We start from the raw sequence: 6,000 nt of genomic DNA, 5'->3' as shown, positions 1-6,000 counted from the left end.
CTGTCCTTAGATTGGGTAGTTCTAAGTTCTAGGGGACTGATGACCTCAGAAGTTAGGTCCCATAGTGCTCAGAGCCATTTGAACCTCTCAAGGTTTCAGAACCACCTCTCTGCTAAGTTGCCAAAAATCAGGGTGCTATTCTAAAATAATTTTTGTATCACAGTATAAATTAAAGACCATTACTCCAGCATGCCCAGTCAAGCTCTTCCTTTCCACTTCAATTTTATGAGCGATGCAGGCCAACTGAATATATTTCTATTTCGTCTTTAATCTCGAATTCACAATACTTTCATTAAACATCGTGCACTAAAACCACTTTGTGATGGATTCGAAAGTTGCAAATCCTACCAAAACATTTCCACAACAAATGTACACTGCAACAGCTGTGAAACGTTGTAATTTGGTGGGTTTGCTACAACATTCGAAGGTAAGCCACTTCTGATTCCATCACAAGGTGACTTTACACGAAAAACAAGTAGCGGTATGCAGAAAATATTTTGCATTCAAGAGTGAACACAATATAAAACATTTCTATATGTATATAGTTGTCCTGAAAGAGTCGCAAATGTAAGAAAAGAAATGACATGAAAGATGTACATTGGCGACTGGCGACACTAATGCTCAGGAGTAAAGAAGTAATCTTCTCCCTTTGTTCGTGCGTAGCATAACCAACTCACATGAGTATTATCATGTGACCTGATGTAACATTATTTCTTGGTCAAAGAGATTGAGGCTTCAGAGGTTCAGCTCAGAAAACTGGAGATCCAAATAATGAAAATTTGCTCAGAATGTTAGAGCTCTTGAGTCATTATGATCCATGTCTTATAAAATACGTTAGCAAGGTCAGAGACCGACAAGAATCTGGAAAGCGTTTACAAGTGCATGATCTATTACGTGATACTCAGAAATGAATTTATTTTTATTGTACTCATCGTGTCAGGGGTGCCCTCTTGGAAACGGGGAAAAATGAGACGCACTATCCAATTATTCTTGATGCAATTTCTGATTCAGATCATACCGAACAAACATTCATTGTGAGTTATATTTACTTCAAGAAGGAAACTGATAAATATGAAATAAACGAGCGGTTTTTGGAATTCGTTGATTGTTATCAGAAAATGAGAGTTGCACATTTAATTCGTTCAACAATTGTTGTTCCTATCAGTGAACGCCGCGGGCGCAGACACGTTTTTACAAAACTTTCCCTGTGTGCTTGTTATAGCCTTATTGGAGTACGTGCAACCGAGAGTTGTCATGAAGCAAATACTTTTTCAGAGTGATTCAACTTCTTCACAACTTGTTCAGATGGTATATTGTGAAACAGCGCTGTAAGTTCTTTGTACTGTTCTCTGAAACGCGCTGGAGTGGTCGGATTGACGCTGCAATACCAATTGCAGGTTATTTGGATGAGATTGCCATCGCTGTTGAAACTCTCAGTAAGTTAAATTTGTCAGTGAAACACGTTCTGTGTGCGGGGTGCTTCGGATTATGTGATATCATTCAAGTGTTTAACCTCGGCATCAATGTAACTAAAGTTCTTGGTACGAGTTTATTACAGAAGTAAAATTACAAGTTTGAAATTCTACCATTGATGTTGAGCTAAGGCACTTTTGGGAGCTTCTTAAATGACTTAAAATATCTTCGCAAAAGGTGGACCCAATTCTTCATGATCCAAAGTTGACGCCAGAGAAAATAATATCGATCCTGAATATCCAGAGGTGCCCACTCAACAATCATCATCATCATCATCATCATCATCATCATCATCATCATTTAAGACTGATTATGCCTTTCAGCGTTCAGTCTGGAGCATAGCCCCCCTTATACAGTTCCTCCATGATCCCCTATTAGTGCTAACATTGGTGCCTCTTCTGAAGTTAAACCTATTACTTCAAAATCATTCTTAACCGAATCCAGGTACCTTCTCCTCGGTCTGCCCCGACTCCTCCTACCCTCTACTGCTGAATCCATGAGTCTCTTGGGTAACCTTGCTTCTCCCATGCGTGTAACATGACCCTACCATCTAAGCCTGTTCGCCCTGACTGCTACATCTATAGAGTTCATTCCCAATTTTTCTTTGATTTCCTCATTGTGGACACCCTCCTGCCATTGCTCCCATCTACTAGTACCTGCAATCATCCTAGCTACTTTCATATCCGTAACCCCAACCTTGTTGATGAGGTAACCTGAATCCACCCAGCTTTCGCTCCCATACAACAAAATTGGTCGAAAGATTGAACGGTGCACAGATAACTTAGTCTTGGTACTGACTTCCTTCTTGCAGAAGAGAGTAGATCGTAGCTGAGCGCTCACTGCATTAGCTTTGCTACACCTCGCTTCCAGTCCTTTCACTATGTTGCCATCCTGTGAGAATAAGCATCCTAAGTACTCGAAACCGTGCCCACTAAGAAGAGGAAATTATGTTGCCCCAAGAATGAAGTGGGAGATGTGAATTCAGAAAATTTATTCAAGATAAATGTATTTTGTGTCATTATTGACAATCTAGTGTCTAAATTGAAAACCCGATTTGAAACAGTGAAGATTTTAGATGAAACATATGGGTGCTATGGAAACACTTATAGATGGCTGAAGATCAGGTCGCCAAGATACGCGAGTTATTTGTCAATAAATACCTTTATGATGTCACAACAAATTTAGAAGAAAAAATTAACATTCGGGCTCGAGGTAAAAGTTGTCTGGTATCAACTATGCACCAACGTTATTTAACAGATTTGGGAACCTACGAAAGTGAATATAAGTTGGCAAGCCAACTAGTCTCTCATGCTATGATTCGAACATTTCCTGAACTTAAAGGCTCGCAAAATGTCACTGACAGTGTTATCTACATCTACATCAATACTCCGCGAGCCACCTTACGGTGTGTGGCGGAGGGTACTTATTGTACCACTATCTGATCCCCCCTTCCCTGTTCCATTCACGAATTGTGCGTGGGAAGAACGACTGCTTGTAAGTCTCCGTATTTGCTCTAATTTCTCGGATCTTTTCGTTGTGATCATTACGCGAGATATATGTGGGCGGTAGTAATATGTTGCCCATCTCTTCCCGGAATGTGCTCTCTCGTAATTTCGATAATAAACCTCTCCGTATTGCGTAACGCCTTTCTTGAAGTGTCCGCCACTGGAGCTTGTTCAGCATCTCCGTAACGCTCTCGCGCTGACTAAATGTCCCCATGACGAATCGCGCTGCTTTTCGCTGGATCATGTCTATCTCTTCTATTAATCCAACCTGGTAAGGGTCCCATACTGATGAGCAATACTCAAGAATCGGACGAACAAGCGTTTTGTAAGCTACTTCTTTCGTCGATGAGTCACATTTTCTTAGAATTCTTCCTATGAATCTCAACCTGGCGCCTGCTTTTCCCACTATTTGTTTTATGTGATCATTCCACTTCAGATCGCTCCGGATAGTAACTCCTAAGTATTTTACGGTCGTTACCGCTTCCAATGATTAACCACCTATGGCATAATCGTACTGGAATGGATTTCTGCCCCTATGTATGCGCATTATATTACATTTATCTACGTTTAGGGAAAGCTGCCAGCTGTCGCACCATGCATTAATCCTCTGCAGGTCTTCCTGGAGTACGTACGAGTCTTCTGATGTTGCTACTTTCTTGTAGACAACCGTGTCATCTGCAAATAGCCTCACGGAGCTACCGATGTTGTCAACTAAGTCATTTATGTATATTGTAAACAATAAAGGTCCTATCACGCTTCCTTGCGGTACTCCCGAAATTACCTCTACATCTGCAGATTTTGAACCGTTAAGAATGACATGTTGTGTTCTTTCTTCTAGGAAATCCTGAATCCAATCACAAACCTGGTCCGATATTCCGTAAGCTCGTATTTTTTTCACTAAACGTAAGTGCGGAACCGTATCAAATGCCTTCCTGAAGTCCAGGAATACGGCATCAATCTGCTCGCCAGTGTCTACGGCACTGTGAATTTCTTGGGCAAATAGGGCGAGCTGAGTTTCACATGATCTCTGTTTGCGGAATCCATGTTGGTTATGATGAAGGAGATTTGTATTATCTAAGAACGTCATAATACGAGAACACAAAACATGTTCCATTATTCTACAACAGATTGACGTAAGCGAAATAGGCCTATAATTATTCGCATCTGATTTATGACCCTTCTTGAAAATGGGAACGACCTGCGCTTTCTTCCAGTCGCTAGGTACTTTACGTTCTTCCAGCGATCTACGATAAATTGCTGATAGATAGGGGGCAAGTTCTTTAGCATAATCACTGTAGAATCTTAAGGGTATCTCGTCTGGTCCGGATGCTTTTCCGCTACTAAGTGATAGCAGTTGTTTTTCAATTCCGATATCGTTTATTTCAATATTTTCCATTTTGGCGTCCGTGCGACGGCTGAAGTCAGGGACCGTGTTACGATTTTCCGCAGTGAAACAGTTTCGGAACACTGAATTCAGTATTTCTGCCTTTCTTCGGTCGTCCTCTGTTTCGGTGCCATCGTGGTCAACGAGTGACTGAATAGGGGATTTAGATCCGCTTACCGATTTTACATATGACCAAAACTTTTTAGGGTTCTTGTTTAGATTGTTTGCCAATGTTTTATGTTCGAATTCGTTGAATGCTTCTCTCATTGCTCTCTTTACGCTCTTTTTCGCTTCGTTCAGCTTTTCCTTATCAGCTATGATTCGACTACTCTTAAACCTATGATGAAGCTTTCTTTGTTTCCGTAGTACCTTTCGTACATGATTGTTACGGAGTGTTTACACGTGTGCGCCTTGCAGCTAGGTGCCGTGCGGCTATGCTTGCTCCACACACAAGTAGAGGTACGTGCTGCCCGTCTGGTGTGGGGTGACTCCTACACCTACGAGCGCACAAGAGGCATGTACGACTATGCAATGGAGCAAGAGCCCCCTTGCCTCTTCGTGCAACGGCAGCACGCGCCTAGAGCTCACGAAAAATCGCACAGGTATAAGCGCACCTTTACTGGCAGCAGACCTTTCGTCAATGTACAGTTCAGTATAATCTTAGCCTTTTGTTTGAAAGTGAAGTGAAAATAAATGTAACCAATATAAATTATTGTGTAGCACCTGAAGCCGAATTTGTAAGCTGTATCAGTTTTCTGCCTTGTCGTATAGGCGACGGATGAGCTATCATCCAGTTGCTAGTTGTGGTGGTCTTGGACTCCTGATAACTGTCATTGTCACTACTTTTCAAACCAGTTTATTACTATTCTTTCAGTCTCCTATAGTCTAATCCACGAAACGATGGCGGTTCGCGCATGTCGAAGCACGGACGGGGATTGCATTGTTGACGATTCCGGTTGACAGTTGCGATAAGCACATGCTTGTGCTTTTCGCTTGAAGAAAACGCAAATTGTCTCTCGCTTACTTATGCAGACGTTATCTCGTACCACCACAATCAGCGATGACAGCTCGCAACAAATGCAATCGAGATTCACTAAACAACTCGCTACGGTCACGTTTAATGTCCGCATTAACTACGGCATTCGCAGCAAAGCGCTCAGAACATACTGAACTCCCATTGGCTGTCGCAACGTACGTGACGCAGGTGCAGAGAAAAAGCCAAATGTCGACCGCCGTCGTTCGCTGACTCCAAGTATAGTCCATGAAAGCATTATGGCGCTAGTATTCTTTCTCGATATGTTTAACCTTTGCACATTCATTCAAGATTCGTCTGACTGGTGTGTTAGTTCTTTCAAAGCCTGGGGAACTGGAGACATGGTTTACGACTATTTTTTGTTTTCCTACATTACAAATAATTTTTACGATAATAGAATGTTATACATTGTGTATCGTAATAGCTATTACTACTTTGTCCTCTCGTTGAGATCGGATGTTCGGCCGGTGATCTGTGTCTTCCCAACACGATATTTCGACTCCGTAACGTGACGTATTCATCAGGTGTCCGCTTGCTTAGCTGAGAGCCGGCACGGTAGCTCGGCGTGTTCGGTGGCCTCTGTAATAAAAAACTGAGTGGAAGGA

This window comes from Schistocerca cancellata, chromosome 7 (genome assembly GCF_023864275.1).
Source record: "Schistocerca cancellata isolate TAMUIC-IGC-003103 chromosome 7, iqSchCanc2.1, whole genome shotgun sequence".
Classification (NCBI taxonomy): Eukaryota; Metazoa; Arthropoda; class Insecta; order Orthoptera; family Acrididae; genus Schistocerca; species Schistocerca cancellata.
This window is presented reverse-complemented; position numbering follows the sequence as displayed.